The sequence below is a fragment of the Lepidochelys kempii genome, chromosome 23 (assembly GCF_965140265.1).
Source record: "Lepidochelys kempii isolate rLepKem1 chromosome 23, rLepKem1.hap2, whole genome shotgun sequence".
Taxonomy (NCBI): domain Eukaryota; kingdom Metazoa; phylum Chordata; order Testudines; family Cheloniidae; genus Lepidochelys; species Lepidochelys kempii.
The window spans coordinates 4544997-4565455 of NC_133278.1; the positions used below are offsets into that span (position 1 = coordinate 4544997).

The 20459-nt window shown below is 43.0% G+C and overlaps 1 protein-coding gene across 2 annotated transcripts in view; it reads right to left on the reverse strand.

Annotated features, from left to right (window-relative positions):
• ARHGAP35 (Rho GTPase activating protein 35) overlaps nt 1-16577 on the reverse strand; it is a 104660-nt gene extending 88083 nt beyond the window's left edge. For both annotated transcript variants that reach the window (XM_073321926.1, XM_073321928.1), the window contains exon 1: nt 16347-16577. The gene's annotated coding sequence lies outside the window, so the exon portion shown is untranslated. The remainder of the gene's footprint in view (nt 1-16346) is intronic.
• Nucleotides 16578-20459: the final 3882 nt, after the last annotated feature.

Genomic DNA, 20459 nt, shown 5'->3' on the forward strand with positions numbered 1-20459 from the left:
TAAGTGCCATATAATATCTCACAGCTCAGATGGTGGAATACTCAGTCAACAGCCAAGCAGCCTGGACTCCTCCCCTGGCTGGGTCATTAAAACTCTCTGAATGGAAGAAAACAGGCTCTAGTTAAGCAGTCTCTCTCAATCTGGAAGCTGCACCTCCACCAGTTTGTTCACAGGACAAAGATGTTCCTCAAGGAGACAGGTAAGTCTATTGTTCCTAATGATTACTTAAGACCCCTGCAACTATAATCACATAGATAATGACCAGGTTTTAGCTACTGAACCGACAGCCATAAATTTAATAGCTGAGCTACTGAAAAGCTCTGCTAGCAGGAACAGGAACTGAGCAATTGACAAGTGGCTAGAGACATTTTCTTTCATACAAAAAGAATCTTCTGAAGCTTTCATCAGCACAGGCAACAAATATTTAGGCTGTAAGAAAACAATCCACTAGATGCAATATATTTAAGGTAGAAGCCACTAAAGCTAACAAAACTTTCAGGCAGGAGATTCATTTCAACAGTATCCTATGTCACTAGAAGGGTATGTTTTGCATTAATGTAAAAAACAAGTATGTCAGTGCCCCTCCCAGAGGTCAACCCCCAACTTGTAATTGTCACTTATGTTCCACATTAAAAACTACACAACATGAAAGACATTTGCACACATTACATTTACTCCAAGCTAGGTATTGCTAACATATCCATCACAGTAACACCCAAGTACTTCTGGAGTTTGTATTCAGTTATCAGGGTTACATTTCACTTTAGAGAATCAGGGTTTCCTTGAGACTACAGGATGGGGAAGGGAATAGGACATAACATAGTCTCAATGGTTACAAACCAAACAAGAGGTTAAGTTCTGTTAAGAAATGGAGAATACTTGATGTATAACTGCATTATATAAATCAAATGGTACTCCCTCGGCTTGCATACTGCGTTCAGTTATGGTCACCTGTTCCAAAAAGAACTCAGCAGAAACTGAACAGGTCCAGAGAGTGATCACAAAAAGTGATTAACAGAAGAGAAAGACTTCTGTAAGCAAAAGATATAAAGATATGGGGTAACATTTTTTAAAGAGCCTGACTTTGTCCCATTTTCAAAAGTGACATGCACTGAGGAGCTTAAATCTTGCTTAGCTCTCATAGAGCTTTCGTGCTTTTGAAAATTGTATCTTAGCACTTCTTAAAAAATAACGAACGATTAACAGGCTTTTCACACGCTCCATTTACACTCCTAATACAAGAACAAGGGGATACCAAACAGAGTTATAACGTAACAAATTTGAAACTGATAAAAGGATTTAAAAAAAAACACTCAGTAATCCCAGGCCACAAGACATTGGCCAAGAGTATATCAGGATTCACAAAAGCTTTGGACATTTATGCTATATGCAAAACAGTTAACAACAATGCATTGTCCCCATCTCTGTGGCAACTAAGCAACTCTCAAAGAGCTAAGTACAGAAACAATGCAAGCAAAAGTAGCTTGATTAGTTTATAGATTTCGTTTGGAGTTTTTCTGCTTGTTTAGGTTTGCATGAATCAGCGCGTTGTATGCATAGGTATGAGAAAACTGAAGGAAAGCTTAACTGAAGACATGAATTTTGCAATTATGTCCGAGTGGCCAGTTCTCTGGTCATTGTTATCACTTGCAAGAGCTCCATAGCACAGGTAAAACTCCTGTGAAAATTCTGTCTCCCATACCCTCAAGCCTCTCCAGATTGGCTGATAGTTTCATTACTGCAGTGACATATCATTCTTGTGGGTGTTCTTGTGAAGGGAGTAGAGATCTCACAAATAGCTTGGGCCAATCCCATGGAGGGCTTGATGATGAGTTTACAGAAAATTGTAAACACATTACAATAGGAGGGCTACTGTGTCTTGTACTAATTTTTAAAAAGCTCTAAGAGCACAGAGCTTCATTTCTAGATATGAGTTGTAATAACCAACCCTGGAGGTTATACAAACACATGGACCACAGAACAGATTGATTTCTGATAGCATAGGGAGCAACCTTGTACGCAATCAGAAATGGAAATGGAAATTTTTTGCTTCTATGAATATTTGGCCATTTGGTTACATTCAAGAATCCAAAAAGATCCCATGGATATGAAGTGACTTAGGGTAGGTCTACACTGAAACCCACTCTCCTGCAGTAGAGAGTTTCAGAGCCCAGGTCAACTGACTTGGACTCGCACTACAGGGCCAAAAAAAGCAGTGTAGACATTACCGCTCCAGCTGGAGCCCAGACTCTGAAACCTTACAAGGGTCTCAAACCCCTGGCTCCAGCCTTAGTAGGAACATCCACACTGCTATTTTTAGCCTCACAGCGCAAGCTCAAGTCAGTTGAGGGCACAGACTCTCTGTTCTTGTTTTTTTCCTGCAGTGTAGACATACCCTCAATCGGAGAACATCTATAGCGGGGGTTGTTATGAGGCAAGTTCTTCAAAGTGACTACCTTTCCCTAGCAGCATCATCTATCTGGCAGGGGTCAACTTTAACAAGCTGCTCCTCACCCTAAAAAGATTTTGGCTAGTCATTCACAAGGCTGGGAGATGGGACTATTTGCAAAAAAGATGCAGAGACTAGTTTTGACGTGAATTGCTGGCACTTCAACCTAATTTATTTCACCAACTCTCAGCTTTACACAGACGTTGAACAATCTGGGTAAGAAGACTGAGCCTTGTGGGGTTCTCAAGGTTTTGCCAAACACACACACACACACACTCTCTCTTAGAAAAGAGAAGGCAGCCTCTGACTGTAGTTTGTGAAGACTTTAGCATCAAGCATGTTTTCTTTAATACTGGTCAGACAACTACATGTTTTAGCTTTACCATCCAGAAAGGGAAGGACGCAGAGTCTCACATTGCGGCTGTAATGATTCCATGCCTACTTCATGTGAATGGGTCAAATTCTTGTATTTCTGGGCCTGCTTTCGGCTTTTACTTCTTACCCATCCCACATACGGGTGATCTCCTCTGTGAAACAATTCCTCGCAAAGGCAGATGCCACATTCTAGGGTAAGAGTGGTGGCAGCATGAGTTTACAAAGCAATTTATCATCCAGCAAAGCTCCACAGGACAAGACTTTACTGCTTCAAAAGCAGAAGAGATGCGAGCTCTCTGTTTCCTTTCTGACAACAGCATGGACTTGTGGAAATTCCGTGTGTCTGGTGTCTGTATCAGACTATTTTTTCTGACACTGATGCACAAGTTTTCTTCCTTCCTACTTTGCCACCTGAGAACCCTGACAATACGTGTGGGCAGTAGAGTGGGAAAGGGGCTTCAGTGCTAAAGTCTATAAAAGTAGTAAAGGAAGAGTTGTGCTGTCTCACTAAGTTTCTACTCCTTAGACACTTGGTTGGGTGTTTTCCATAAGAAAGTTTTTGAAACTGGGGGAGCCAAAAGCTTTCAGGGAAAGACAGTGGTAGTAATTTCTTCTTTCACTGCAGCAGTGAGAGTTTATTTCCACATAGAGGAGAAAGTGGTCTGACCAGCAACACACAATTACTACTGCATTTCTTACGTCCACATGCAACCTGAGAATCCCATCCAGAATATGGCCAACCGCAGGTGGGAGTTGCAGAAGTATCTTAGAAACACCCAGGGTGCAGTGTTCAGACTGGAGTTTTGGGACTTATATCAGAGGGAGTGTCCATATTGATGCTGAAGTCTCTCAGGACAATGAGTCTTGTGAAACTCACCACTCTATCAGCTCCTCTTGGAAGCCTTTGATGTCTGTAAGTTTACAGACTAGCAGAAAGCTCAAGTTAGTGTTGCTTCTTGGACTCACAGAATAAGTGAATGTGCTCCATGAATTTTGATTCAAGTGAGATGTACCTGCATTTGAACGATGAAGGGAATAAAACGGCTATTTCACCTCCAGATTTGTTTACCCTGGGTTTGGGGTAACTAGAGTATCCTACAGGCACAAGGTGTTCTAAAAATGCATAAGGGATTTCGAACCTAATGATTCAGAACACAAACCAACAAGTTACTTCTCAGGATTAAGCATGAAGTTCTCCATTATGAGGGTGGTATCCCTCTTCTGGTATTGCCATTTCACCAAAAATGAAGAAAAGCATTTTAAACTTTTTAATTTGGTTTCAGCTTAGAAACTTTTCCATTATCTATATTCCCTTAAACTGGATTTAAGATTCCTACCTATGACTCAAGTTTAAAGCAAAATTCAACAAACTATTTCCTAACATGCTTTCATAAGTCAGCAAGGATGAGGCAAAACTGCATAAGAATCACGTTTTTTAAAAAAGAAAACAGTGTCATACTAATAATTTAGCCTCATCCATGCTGGGCAGTCATACTGTGTTAAATACCAATTTAGTTGGACCTGAGTTAAACATAGTTAACTAAGTTTCAGTCCCAGTGGAGATATGGCTTATGTTAAAGGTAGATGGAGGTTTTAAGGGAAGGGAACATGCGGCAGTAGAAAATTAAAGCTTAATGGAATTACCACCCATTTCTCACCTCAGTCTATTTGCTCATTTAGCTCAACTTTAATCACAGCATCTATTTAAATGAGAGGTTTTATAAAAATGGGCTTCCCAAAACCAAAACTGAAAAGTGGCAGCTCAAAATTAGTTTATCTGCTAATGTTACTATACTTTAGTATCAAAGATCCAGAGATAGATGCTTGTAAAATAATGCAGAAATTCCCATTATACCAGTTGACAGCCTGACCATATCTGGGTTGTGACTTCCAGACTGGCTTATGGACACTTAAGCAAACCATTGTACAGCAAAACTCATGTTCTGCTCTGATGTTTCTGAACCCTATCGTCATCCCCCCTTCTCCTCAAAGCCATTCTTTCTCTCCTCTCAGTGCCAGTTAATCTTTTTAGAGAAACTCACTGTAGAAATTAAACTTCAAATTATACCAGCTACATGAAAAGACCCTACTTCATCTCTTATAGGGATGCATTTGAATCTAGCCTGATTCACCTTAAATTATAAGGAAGAAGAGCGACAATGCTCATTACACAGTGTAAACAAAAGTGTTACTTTAAGCCATGGCTTTTGTAACACCTCACTTTAACATTAGACAAAAATTTCTATGTAAAGAATTCCCAAACGAAAAAATCTGAGTGTTAAGATTGTAACTATATCTCCCTCCAGAGGTGGGGGGATGTCATTAGAACCCTATAGTTTATGAACAAACCACTTTTAACCCTGCCCCCAGCTCTCATCACATTATGAGCTATCCACAAAACTTAGATATAGATTTATGATAAGTGTTTCAACTTCTTTTCAAATGTCTGAAACCATTCAGTTGCTTCTATCGTCTATTTAGCTTAGGTAAATTCAGACTTGTTTTAGAGGAGAAAATACAATGGAGGTCCCAAACTGATAGAACAAAATTCTGTCCAATGTAAATTCAGAGTAACATCACCAAAGTTATGGGTAACTCCAGATCTCTACCAGTCAAAGACAGCAGAATTTGACTTTCTAGAGTGCATGTGGCCAAGAAAGGCATCTGGTTGCACGAGAGCGATGAAGTCTCGGACAGTAAACAGATGGAATTCCCACCATGCTCTGAACAGTACACAGCACACTGCTGTTCAGCCAAAATCAGGGTAATCATCCTCACTGTGGATGTGCACTCCCTGTAAGTCTTCTACAGTCCCTGCCCCAACTTGGAGGCTGAATAAATCCAGGAACTCAACACTGAAGGAGAGAGAGAATCCCTTTTCTCTCAACTATCCTACTGATAATTTATACAAATCCTTGGGATTACTGTTTGTTCACAGTGCTCGAAAGAAAGCAGAAACACTTATTTCAAATGGAAGCAAAGTTTGACTTTGCACATTCCATATTTTTCACCAGTAAGTGTGAAGTCTCCATAACCATACCTGCCACTTTCAACATTTAACCACCATTTGCTACACATCTGGAGTACTGTTTTTGTTAGTCACTGAAATTCCCACAGATCAATACACAAGAAAAGAATCCTTACTTAAAACTTAACAGGACAGACAAACTTTACCTCTAAAAAAGCTGCTCTTCGGACTTGGGAACACTTAGTAGTGATATATACAATTTTATTAGTAGATTTATTTTGTCTTGTACATCACTGAGCTGCTCTATTGTGTGTGTAATTCTGCGCCAATCAAGGCCTACAGGAACACTTACCCTAACATATCAATTCCACATGAAGATCAAGAAAACAAAATTAAAAAGCCTGCTAAGCCACACCAGAGATTACATTGTGTCCAAAATAGAAGGATAACTTCAATAACTCCATGTATCTGTCCACCATTGACTGTTTTTTCCGCTGCCACCATGAGAGATACCAACTTCTGAACTACAGATCACATGCTCATTTTAGGCTATATCTGTGGGAACATCAATTAAATAAGATTTTGAGTGAGGTTCTGGGAATATTAGAAAGTAAATCAAAGTTCAGTAGAACCTTCTAAGAGACTTTGGAACTTACATAGTATACTGGTCTTTAAAACACATTTACAGCCATACTACATTATTCCACAGTGCACAGGTTTCCAAACTATGGCACACAGACCATTGGTAGCCCTTGAAGAGTTGGCGGTCAGCCTGTGTTGCCCTCTCTTCCTCATTTCAAATTCTAAATCTCATTAAAAAAAATCTAAAAATGTATTAATCACTTTTCTAATTTGTTTTATGTAAAAAATTGTTGAATTTTCTACAGAGATAGTAAGTGACCCTGAATCATAAGGGAAGTGGTCTGCTTGACTGTGAATGAGAAGGAAAACATGTTATTAAAATACATGCCACTCTGTAAATGTTTGAGAAACCTCTCCGTAGCACCTTTCAACCTGACAGATCCCAAAGTCCTTTAAAAAATATATGAACAGCACTGAAACAGTCACCTTGTGGTGTAGAGCAGCAGCCAGTAGGTGCACACAACACAAAGCAACATTTGGAAGTAGAGGGAGAAAAGGCAGAGGCAACCCCATCTCTTACAAAAAAAAGTCCAAAAAAAGTCTAACGTCCACCAGTACTGATGGGACCTTAGTTATTCAGGTTTCACAAAAAAGAACCCAACCCAAAACACATATGGGAAGCTAAACAGTCACCCCTGATGGAATTCAAAACTATGTCTCCAAGAAATGCAGGCATTTCAAATCTGACACCAACAAGCTATGTACACAGAAGCAGATAATTTGTTTACACCACTTGACTGATGTCCTCAACTCCAGTTTAGCATCTGTCTAGAAAGGGATGTTATCCAGAACATGAGCTCGTCACTGGACACTACTGCCTATCAGAACACATGTTCTGTTTACCGTTATACACCCAGAAGTCCAAAAGGGAGAGAGGGAAAGAGGTTAATTTAACAAATACTTTTAATTCATTGGCATTTGCAGGCTCTCTTAGTATTAAGTTATCTTGTTGTGACTGTTTTTGTGGGACCTAAAAGCTAGCATCTTTTATAGCAAAGTAAGGTCAGAATACCTACAGGATACTACCTGCATTACTCGAATATTAATTTAACAGATAAATACCTTACTATAACATCTATTGAAAAAACTATTGAAACATCTACTGTTTACCATGACATGTTTATACTTCTACAACATGAACATCAGAGATTCAGTCGTAGCAAGCTGACAATCTAATTTGTCCTAAAGCATTCAATAGTCTAATATTTGCTCAAAAATATAATAGACTCCAAAGGTTAACAAATAAAATAATCAAACGAAGAGGCACAGATTTTGATATATCTGGTTCCTTTTTTCCAGTGTAATATCTAGGGTTGTCTAGGTTACTTCCCTTTTAATATTCAAAAGGAGTGTGTGTCAGTGCACAGATGAAAGCATAATAAGTATTACTGTTCTGCTATGGGAAATTGTGGGAAAGGTGTCACCATGAAGATCACCTGGTGTCCCCAGCATCTGATCTGGCCATCCACCCATAGGTACACCCTCTATCTCCTTAAGTGATAGCTCTCTCTCACCTTGAAAGAAAAAGCATTATATTTAGCAAATTATTGCGGATCCTACCCTATTCTGCAATTCATCAGCAAGTGGAACTCCCCTGGATTCTAACAAAAGCGCTGTATGCAGGGAGCAGAATTAGACTCTGTGTGTTAACAGCTTAGGGCCTGATCCAACTCCTGTTGAAGTGAATGGAAGTATTTGGAAGGCAAGTAGCCCTTACAGAAGAAAAAAAGCACATTCTCCCCCTCTACCTGCAACTAGAATAAGAGTTCAAGATCACTCCTGGGACAGATGATAAAAATGAACTAGCAACTGTAACTATTCTGTGCATCTCATGGCAGAAAGATAGTCAGGGACCCAAGAGACCCATTTCTCCGCTCTAGCAAAGAAAGTCTGAAGGCACAAGTTAATGGGGTCAGCATGGCAAAGCAAGTCCTAAAATAAGCTATTTTAGTTCAAATACACCTCCTGATATGCGTGGGACAGAACAGTATCATTTCAAATTTTAGACCATTTACCTGATAATCAATAATGAAAGATACACCAGTGCATGTGTCTGGGTCACAGCTTCAACAGAGGACAATATATTCTAGCTCTGCTTCCAAGACGAAGGTACACTCAGATACAAAGTGGGAAGGGTTTACTGAAGACAGGAATCTTGTAAAGAGACCAAGACACGAAAATGTTACTGTCAATAGGAAGAGGTGTTTCCAGAACTAATGGCAAGACCTTGAAACAGCACAACCATTATACTGGAAATGAGCAATTTTCACATTTCTACGCATGTCTGAGGACAACAGGAAAACAGGCATAGCATTATTAGAACCACAGATTTGAACTAAATGCACAGCAACATGTAAACTGAAATACAGGCAAGGGTTACAGAATAGTACATAGAAATAAAGTGAAAGAGAATGCAGAAGGCCCCAGCAGTTATCTGTAAGAGGACAATTAAAACCTGAATACGTTGAAAATATTGTTAGAAATAAAATTACAAGGCAGAACAGATCCCAGGTTCATAGCTCAAAAGTCTAGTATATCCTGCCAAGCAGCAACTTTTGGTAGTCAACTTACTGGTTTTCCTGATACTTGGGTAGATGAGTAGTTTGTAAGTTTCCCCTGTACCCTGATATACTATTTAATTCAAACAACAGTCTGCTATTTTTACCAAGATGATGAGCTTCACCTCAGTCTGCTACCAGACTGCCTGTTATCCCCTATATATTAGATCACACTGATGCATCCTCAGTAACCAGCACATAGGATTCAAGGCAAGCTGACATAGTGTCATGGTCAAAGCAGCATATCAAAGGCTTCTGAAATATCCAAAAGAAATTATAGATACAGCCCTGTTATCGGTGCATGTAAGAGCATTAGCAGAGAGGAGGAACGCAGCTTCATTACTACAGCCTACCCTGAAACCACAGCCATGTAAGAGCATTAACTCTGTGGACGAACGCAGCTTCACTACTATAGGCCCGCTCTAAAATCACACTAGACACATCAAAGGAATTGAGATAAATGGACCAGTGACTGATTAGCTAAGAAAAGCCTGGGTGACACTGTCCTAAAATTAGAAATCCCAGACTGCAAGGAAAATTTCTTTAAAAGTATAACAATCTTTTGAAAGGCAAGATAAAAGAAGAATATGAGTACCAGGTACCAATTAAATGTGAAAATCCTTAACGAGTTTAAAAGAGCAGGGATCCAAGGGACAAGTTACTGAATGCATGGTGCCCCTCGAATACATTCATTAGGAAAGAGAAAAATTCTCTAATAATCAAGAGTGAAATGTCAGACTGCAGTCAAAGCCAATCACAGTAGACGAATGTGAAGGCAGGGCTTTTGTTTGCAAATAGAAATGTAACACTAACCCCCCACCGCACCCCCCCCCCAAAAAAAAGATATAAAAATGAGAATAAAAACTAGATCTAGCAGCATCAAGAGCAATATTCCAGGGTGTTAGATCTTTAGTGAACTGTTCCATTACAGCCTTACTCCTTCCAATCTCCTGTCACCACATTTTGTCCACACCCTTTCACAAATAACTAAAATTAGGGCACATTACAACTACGAAGAACAAATGCCAATGTACTCAATAGTCGACAGACAAAACTGATATTAAAATTTCATCCTAATCAGATGAGGATTCAAAAGGATATTAAAAAACTCTTAAGAAAACACTTGGAAAATTTGTCATCAAGATTAAGAGGGTAGCAGCAAAAAAGCGACAGGTAAGGGTCAGAAATAAGTACGGCTGGCTCAAAGATCTAATAAAACAGCTTTGCACTGCTATGTGAGAGACAAATGCTGGAAGCACTTCAGAGGCAGCAGACTGCTCCTGGGTGACCCCTCCAGCCAATTGAGCAGCACTGATGGATTTGGGGGGGGGGCACAGCGGTAGTCATCCTATCCTGCCATCTGCAGAAAGATGGAAACTGAGATGCAGGGCCAAGAGACAGCAGCAATAAAAGAAGGGGAAATGAAGAATCATCATGGTTTCATCAAGAATGTGGATGACCCCGAAGGCTAAAAAGAGTACTTTACCAAAATATCAGAGATTAAGGCCATTTGATTGGATTATGGTCTTAATCTTCCTCACAAATCCATAGGCACATATTTCCACACACTACACCTCGGGGAGTGTGTGGGGGGGGAAATAAAAAAAAGCAACTGTGATAGCATAACCAAGGGCACTAGATGTGCACCATCATATTTGATAACAAGCACTCTGGATTGTGGTAGGCCAAAAAAAAAATCAGATTTTAGTTTATTTTCAACAACTTCCAATGGACTCAAAAAACTGAAACCACCAAAAATTTGGATAATCCAGATCAGGAGAAACTAATTTAAAAAAAAAATCAGGACAGAGAAAAACAAACACAAGAATCAAAGTACAAGTAATAACATATACTGTTCTGTAAGCATATTTATTACAACACTTTTCTCATTCCAGTACCATATGCCACTAGAAGTAAGACCTTGAATTAGAACCCAGAGGACACTGTTGTATAAAACTCCAAACTATTACATATGAAAAAGGTAAACATCACCATGTCACACTGCAAACTGATCTGGGCATAAACAAGACAAAGACACTAACCTCAGTCATGCAGACCTCAAATTCACTGGCCACTGGAGCTAAACCCACCACCTTCCAAGCATTTGTATTCAATGACTGTTTACTGGGCAAATGCCAATTTCACAGGCCCACTGCGAGTCCTCACAGCAGTTTTTTTTTTTTTACATTTATCAAATGGGTTCATTTGCATTCTTTTACTGACTAATCAGTGCTTGAATCTCACATCAGTCAGCAGGCTAAAGAAATAAATCAATGAATCCAGGCCATTAAAAATTACATCACAATAGCAGCATCAGCCAGCAGTCCACCAACCGTCTAAGCAAGCATCCATTCCAAACTCTATCTGGCCAGATTAAAATGCCAATTATCACTAGTCCATTTAGGTATCTTATCCTGCATAAAATCACTACCTAGATATAAAAGCCCCTATTTGTCTAAAAATCCTGATTTAGGAATCATTGAGGGTAGTCTAATAATCTCATATGTAACATATTATCCACTTTCATTTGTAAACAATTACCAAAAGAGGTCTTTTTAATTGCCTATGGCAATTAATGGTAATGATTTTTCTCATTTTATTCCTGTAAAGTGTGATCACTCACACAGCTGCCATGTGTCAGTACATGCAGAGGTTCCAATAGATTATGAAACTATACATCATTGACCTTCCATGGAGAAGGAAAAACTGGGATTTTAAAGGTTTTCTTAGAGGGTCATTACAACAAAATTTAAAAATCAATCAATACAATTCCAACATGCTGCTTTAATATGCAACAAAGAAACTTATTGTTTTTGGTCATGGTCAACTTATACATCAGTTAGACTAATTTTCAAAGTACATAACTCAGGATATGGTGTATATTGTGGACTGTACAGCGTATCTCTGTAACTTTGATGCTGTAAAATGACTGCAGTTTCCCCAAAGGGAGAAATAATCCTTCATATTTAAAGGAACACTGTCAAGTGATTAGAGAGGTTTACTGCTTATCTAAAGAAAAAGATTTTGGAAGGTCTTAAATTAAAAAAATTACTACAGCCTGTTCAGAAAAATTTATAATATGAAACAAGCCACTAACCGTAGCAGGAAAACATTTAGGCCTTTTAGAATGCAGGGTATGAGCATATGACGGGACATTCATTCTTCTCTTTCAGAGTGGTAGCCGTGTTAGTCTGTATCAGCACAAAAAAACCGAGGAGTACTTGTGGCACCCTAGAGACTAACAAATTTATTTGGGCATAAGCTTTTGTGGGCTAAAACCCACTTCATCGGATGCATGCAGTGGAAACAAAAGCTTATGCCCAAATAAATTTGTTAGTCTCTAAGGAGCCACAAGTACTCCTCATTTTATTCTCTTCTTTGTTGCACAGAGACCTGATGCTTGCCGAATACACTATATTCACTTTGCTGAAGAGTCCAAATAAAGATTGCATCAATATGGCAACTTGTATTTTGGGATAGTGGCCATGTATTCAAAATGCAGTTCAACCTGGTGCTCGGATTGGTTGTCTGAAGTCCAACGTGTTGTCTTCTGGCTACCAAAAATTATCTCCCCTTGTACTCAGCTCCCCATGCCTTCCTCCCGGATAGACACTGCGCTTTCCACTGAGAAAAAAAAACTAATACTACAAGCTCCTACCATGGAGTGCACCCAACACCACAAATGCAGTCTCCAAGGCCAGACATACACAAGGAAAAAGCTGTGTTTTCAAAATGTTATAGATAACACATTTTAAAATCCTAGGGTAAACAGGGCCAGTTGTAGTTTTAACATTTCTTGATAATTTAGAGAAAAGGAATCCAAATTTAACAAAAGGTAGCATGTGGAGAAAACAGAATGGGAAGAGCACAGTATTTTAAGCAATAATTCTGTTAACACACAGCTCAAGAGAATACGTTAATGTTGACAATAATCCCACCACCCTCCATAATCAAGAAACAGAAAGCTGTTAAGTTTACAGAAGAACAAGTGAAATGTAAAAGATATCTTCCATAATAACCGTGCAAAACTCCAGAATGAACATTCCGAATATAATCATTAAAAAGTAGGGAGGGCTGTGCACTTTCAGGAATATTGATATAGAAACAAATTGCAGTAATTCAAGCCATTCATTCAGATCTTTGCTATTGGAGCACTGGGTCAACAATGACTCAGCATGAAAAGTTAAGTCTTTTTTAAAAATGTGTAGTCTTAATTACAAAGGCAAAAAAGTGTGGATTTCCCCTCCCCCCCCAAATATGAATTAATTTCCATTTGAATAACTTAAAAAAACGAAACAGGGCATGTTTGTGCTTTATTTCACCTGTTCAATGCAAACAAGAACTGTGCAACCAAAACACAGATTAAAAACAAAAACTTTACATTCAGTATTGTACATAAACTGCCACCCTCTTCATTATCCAACACCACCTTTGGGAGTTGAGCACTTTGGGTGTTACAAAGTGAGGTCCAAGCTAGACTGGAAAAAATAAAAGTAACTCTAAATCAGAATGTGACACTAAACAGCTTTACAATTCAGGAAAACCAGAAATTATCAACATGGCTATTGCTGCCTTTCAAAGAGGTCTGGTAATTCCCAGCTCCTTTCACAGAAATAATGGTTAGGAACACACCTTCATCACCTACTCCTTGGATAAGAATGTCCTCACTAACCCAGCTTTACCTCTACTAAAGGGGTTCCAGCGATGAGAAATGCAGAATCTATGCAGAAAACACACCACCTTACACCAACGGGCACACGTATCACAGAAAATGTTACCACCACAGATTCTTGAAGCCATCAATACATGAACAAAAGCAGATATAAATGTATCATTTGCTTTGAATTCCCTCCCTCAATGTCAGCTCACAGCATCCCACAGTCTTTACAAAATCAGTTATCAGCTCAAGCAAGTAGGGGAAAAAATCAGCTCCCTAGTAAATCTGTCTGCTCATTCTGTTATGTAAATGAAGCACAAGAACATACACAAATATTTCTTTTTCAAATAAGAATGTGAATGATGGTAAAAAAAAAACAAAAAAAAAACACGTCCAAACCTTTAGTTCACCATGCTAAGAAAATATTTACTGCCACACTCCGGAAAGCCACACTTAGCTATATTTTCAGACCTCACAGACTCACACTTTAAGAGAATAAACCTGAATTCCTGAGACAAAAAATGGTGCACAACTCTGCTCTAGAGTGCAAATGAAACTAAAGGGCCTTTTAGAAACTGCAGATCATATTAACTTCCTGATTATAATTAACTGGCTAAAAGAAACTGTGTTTTCTGTCTCACAGTCTTTGCTAAATGTTCCTTGACACCATTTACAATTAAAAACTCATGACTGTCCTATTGATCACTGAAGTTATTTTGATTTACATCACACAGGAATGTTTTTATTCCATGACTATGTATCAGTGATACACAGGATTATATACACACATACACGATTTGATTTCTAATCTAAGTAAGAGATGATAAAACAAATGTTGATCAGTGTAATCTTGCTAGCCCTTCACACAACTGCTCCCTCACAGCTGTGGTCCAATCGTGCTGCCACAGAAGTCAATAAGTTTCCAGTTGACTTCAATATGAGCAGGACCGGACCTTAGTAACTGATTATGGGAAGGGTTATTACAAACATATTCAGCTTGATACCCCTCAAAGGATGTGCTAAAATGGATATATATGTCTGCACTGAACGGACAGATAAAGAGAGATGACCCTCCAAGAAAGTCAATTTATTCTATTTTAATGTAGAGAAGCATTTAAAGCTGTAGTTTCCAATCCCCTTTGGGACAACTGCCCCACTTTACCAGCTAGTGCCTGATGCTTCCCAATTAACTGTGGATGCTACAAGCTCACTGAGACAACTGGGACTCTCTGATCCTCAAATTTTGCCCTCGGACTGGATAGACCCCTTGTTCTATAGGAGATGGTGGGCAGTGGCTAGTAGAACAGAAGGTATGACAAACTGGTGCCCATCACCTGTCATTCAACTGCATACGCTAACCCACCACAGAACTTATTTTATGGGTGGCTCGAAGCTCGAAGGTGGCCAAGCTCTCAGATGAACTCCTGAAGAGACACATGAACAGGAAGGGGGCAGTGATGGCAAATGACAGGAGGGAGTCTCTACTGTACCAGTCACAAAACCCAGAGATTCCAGCGACTGGGAAATCAGAATTCTCCATCTGCATGGGGATACTGGGAGCCAAGGGAGGAAAAATCAGGTCTCTTTTTGTGGGGACGCAGGGTCTTCCCTTCCCCTCCCCCAGCTCAGAGAAATTATTTATAATTGAAAGAGAGAGGGTAAATTTACTCTGAACCCCTCCCCTAGAAAGCACAAAGCAAAGAGGATAAAGAGGGCGAGGCCTAAAATCTGCAGCACTGTGCCTGAGGAGGGGGACAGATCTTGAAATCTCCTGGCACTGAGAACCGAGCAGACCACCCTAGGACATGGGAGGAGTGAGGTAAAGGGGCGTTAGGAGAAAACCCTGGGAACAGTGAACAATATTCCCTGGCAGCAAACAGATACTTCCTCATCCTCCCGCTAGCACAGGAGAGGGGGCTATCCCTTGACACAGGCGAAAAAGGATGGGAGAAAACCCTTGGCAGGAGGGTGGGGACTGACGCAACAGCCACCTAGAAGGAAGTGAGAGGATCGATGTTCCCTGGCCCTGGGTGGCTCCCCCATTTAACCCTCCCCGAGGGCCACAACGAGGGCTAGGAGGCTGCTTCCTGGCCCCTGGTCGGGGGTCAGGACACGAGGGCACATTTCCCCACTCTAAGCAGGGGGGCGGCGGCTGAAGGAGGCCGCTCCTCGCTCCCCCCGCGCCGCAAGGCGCCCAGGTGGAGGGGCGGGCGGGCAGTTCACCGCCCGCCTGCCCCCATGACCCGGGGGGGGGGGGAGGAGACCTCCCCCTCCCCCACTCCCGGGGCCTGAGAGACGAGGACAGCCACGCTCCATCCTCCCCACTCAGGCCCCAGGGGGCTGGAAAGGGGGGCGAGTCACTCTCCCCGTCCCCCGCCCCATGCCAGGAGAAGGGGCCGCTCCCCACGGCAGGGTGAGGATGGGGGGGGTCATTCCCTGTTCTCTACCCCCCCCCCAAAGCCACGGTGTGTGTGGGGGGGTGGTCGCTCCCCAGGCTCCCCCCACACTCACATGCCGGGGTGGGTGTGGGATCCCTCCCCACCCCACCCCCCATGCCAGGAAAGGGGGGGGTCGCTCCCCACGCCGCCCCCCACATGCCACGGTGGGGGGGGGCGGCTCCCCCCTCAGGCCGCGGCAGGGGGTGGGGCCCGGCCCCATTGTTCCCGGCGGCGCGGGGGGGGGGGGGGCGATACCTACCCTGGCGGCGGCAGGTCCGGCCCGGGACTGCGGGAGGGGGCGGTGACGGCGGCGGCGCCATGTTTCTCCCCGGGCGGCGGTGGGGACTGGCGGCGGCGGCGGCTGGCGGCGAGGGGGAGGGGGGCGCGAGTCCCTCTCGGGGCGGGCTCGGCCTGTAATGGCGGCGGCTGCCGCGACTCCTTCCTCCTCCCCTCAGACTCCGCCGCCGCGGGAGCGAGCGAGCGGGCGGGCGCGCGCGGGCGGGCGGCAGGGGGCGGGGCCGCGGGCTCCGGCAGCGCGAGGAGCGTCGGCGTGCGCGCGACGCGAGGGAGCCTGAGGTGCGCGCGCGCGGGGGGGGGGGGGGGGGGCCGTCGGGTCTGAGCTGGCTGCAGCACGCGCGGCCACACCCCTCCTCCAGCCCCGGGCACGCTCCCACGCGTGACCCCCCCCCCTTCCACGCACGCCCTTCTAGCCCCATGCGTGACCGCAGCGCCTGCCCCACGCCTCTCGCCCATTGCCCAGGACTCCCACATGTTCCCCCACGCTTGCCCCCACCCCCCCCCGTGCACACCCCGCACGTGCCCCCCCACTCCATCCCTGCACACCCCCCACACCTATGCACACCTCGCGCGCGCTCCCCCACACCCACGCATGCCTCCCCACCCCACGTGCCACAAGCTTAGGGTCCCATGGAAAACATCATTCCAGCCCTACATACACAATGAGGGGGTCTGAATTAGCTGTGTAACCACTCAAGGAAGAAATCTCGGAGTCCTCGTGGCTAGTTCTCTGAAAGCCTTGGCTCACTGTGCAGCGGCAGTCAAAAAAACTAATAGGATGTTAGGAACCATTAGGAAAGGGCTAGATTATGAAACAGAAAATTTCATAATGCCACTGTATAAAGCCATGGTACGCCCACACCTTGACTACTGCGTGCAGTTCTGGTACCCCCCTCTCAAGAAAGATATATTAGAATTCAAAAAGTTACAGAGGACAGCAAAAATTACGAGGGGGGCATGGAACAGCTTCCATGTGAGAAGAGATTGAAAAGCCTGGGACTGTTCGACTTAGAAAAGAGACGACTAAGGGGGGATATGATAGAGGTCTCTAAAATCATGAATGGTGTCGAGAAAGTGACTAGGGAAGTGTTATTTACCCTTTCATATAATATACAAACCAGGGGATCGCCCAATGAAATTAACAGGTAGTAGGTTTAAAACAAACAAAAGGAAGTGCTTCACTCAACGCACTGCAAACCTGTGGAACTCATTGCCAGGGGACGTTGTGAAGGCCAAAAGTGTAAGTGGTTTAAAAAAAATAATAAGATAAGTTCCTGGAACATAGGTCCATCAATGGCTATTAGCCAAGATGGTGAGGGACACAACCCCATGCTCAGGGTATTCCTAAACCTCTGACTGCCAGAAGCTGGGACTGGCTAACGGGATGGATCACTCAATAATCCAGGGCTTCTCAAATTTTTTTTGCTGGGACCCCCTTTGGAAATATTTCAGGCTGTGACAATCCCCAGAAAAAAGTGACAACATCCCCCATACCATGCCACCCTTACTTCTGCGCTGCTGCTGGGGGCAGTGCTGACTTCAGAGCTGAGTGCCCAGCCAGCAGCCCCTGCTCTCCAGCCATCCAGCTCCAAAGGGCAGGGGCTGTCAGCTCCAGCATGCACCGGGGCTGACAGGTCACAACAACCCCCCATAATAACCTCGTGACCCCTTGAGGGGTCACGACCCCCAGTTTGAGAACCCCTGCCCTAGCACTATGAGTTGTAATAGCCCACTGCAGACCTCTGAGCTTTTGCATCTGGCCCTACACCTTTTTCTCCCTTCCCTTTCAAGTCCTGTCAGGTGAGGGAACTTCCTCCCCCCCACTCATTTGAGGAAGGACTCATCTCTCAGGAAAGGTGTGTGTGATCCAGATTTAGCACTGGGGCAGGTTTTACATTAATGAGACGCCAGAGAGAGCAGAATCTGGGGGGGGGGGGGGGAGGATGGAGGCAGTGTGGCCTACTGGAGAAAGCACCAGACAGGGGCTCAGGAGACCAAATGATATCAAGCCACTCACATTTCTAGGCAGACTTGCATTTGCCTTTTCTTTTGGGCGGAGACACATGCATCCGATGAAGTGAGCTGTAGCTCACGAAAGCTTATGCTCAAATAAATTGGTTAGTCTCTAAGGTGCCACAAGTCCTCCTTTACTATTATTCCAGGCACTTCTTTACATTCACCCTGAATGAATGGTGATGCTTATGCCCAACCCGAAACAACAAAGTTTAAAAAAAAAATCACATCCTTAATAGACATAAAAAGAAAAGGAGTACTTGTGGCACCTTAGAGACTGACCAATTTATTTGAGCATAAGCTTTCGTGAGCTACAGCTCACTTCACAAAAGCTTATGCTCAAATAAATTGGTTAGTCTCTAAGGTGCCACAAGTACTCCTTTTCTTTTTGTGAATACAGACTAACATGGCTGCTACTCTGAAACCTGTCATTAATAGACATAGTTATCACCTTCACCTTGATCGATCCTCATATAGATTGCACCGATCACAACAAGTCTTCCATTCTTCTCACAGTTAAACTGGGACAAAATCTATATGTAGATCAAACCATAGTGAGAGACTCCCTGTCTCAAAGAATTTAAGATCTAAACAGATAAGACAGACAAAGGATAGGAGAAGAAACAGAGGTAAAGTAAGTGACTCTTGATTCCTGGTCCATCACCCTATCCAGTAGGTTATGCTGGCTTTAGGTTGTTCCCTTGGATGGACCCCTGGGCCCAGATCTTCAAAGGTCGTTTGAGGAGAGACTAAAAAGATTAGGGCTGATCAGCTTTGAAAAGAGATAACAAAGGGGGGATATGATGAGGTCTGCAAAATCATGAGTAGTGTGGCGAAAGTGGATAGAGAAGTGATATTTATCCTTTCCTACAACACAAAAACTAGGGGTCATCCAAAGAAACTAATAGGCAACATGTTTAATACAAACAAGAGGACATACTTTTTCACAATGTACAACTAACCTGTGGAACTCATTGCCAATGGATGTTGGGTTGGCCAAAAGTACAACTATGTTAAAAAAAGAACTGGATATGTTCATGGAGGACAGGTCCATCAGTAGCTATTAGCCAAGACGGTCAGGAACGCAACCTCATGCTCGAGGTGACCCTAACCCTCTGACTGCCAAGAAGCCAGGAGAGGAAGATGGGTGGATCGCTCCATAATTACCATTCTGTACATTCCCCCTGAAACTCTGGTACGGCACACTGTCAGAGACAAGAAACTGGGCAAGATGGATCATGATCTGGCTTGATATGGCCACTCTTACGTTCTAAATTATTTAGACAGCTAACTCCTCTGTGGGTCTTAATGATTTCTCCAGGCTGGGAGAAGAAAAGTTGCTAGACCTCAGGTTTGGTAGCGTTGAGTGGGTTACAGGGAGCAAAGGAAAGGAAAAGTCTCTATTACTCTAGTTAAAGGAAAATAAAGGTGGGATTTGCCTCATTTATAATGGGAGTCCGAGCTGCCAGCCCTGGTCCAGATGAGAGGAGGAGGCTGCAGAAGAAATGGCCAAGTTTATGGAAACGGGTCCTGCAACACAGCGTTGCCTCTTGTGGATTAGATCTTGTCCATTCATCCGGGAGGTGGGCTTGGTTGAGGAAGCAGTGACTGATGGGAGAAAAGGGCCAAGCAGCTATTCAATGCCTGACCCTCAAGGTGGAAGACGTTCTAGTTGAGAAGAAAAAGCCATTCTTAGAGCTGGTCTCTTTAAATAGCTGGTCCTGGAAAAAGCTACAGTGTCCTAACACTTGTTTGTGTATGTTAGGAGTAATCATTATTTCAGCTATAAACAAAAGGTTTCCGGAGCGAATGCTGAAAGTGGAGCCCAGGAACGAAGACAGTAGCTGTGACTCACGTGCAGGGAGCTGGTATATTAGGTAGTAATCACACTTGATCTTTCATCTGAGAATTTCAAGCCATGTTATAGCAGTGAAGACAGTGGTGGATTTCGAGTTAGTGGGGCCCTGTGCACAGCTTCATTGTCGGGGGCCCCCTCGGGACCCAACATTCTCTCTTCTCTCCCCCCTGTTTTTCATTCTTTTTTACTTCATCCTCCTCCTCT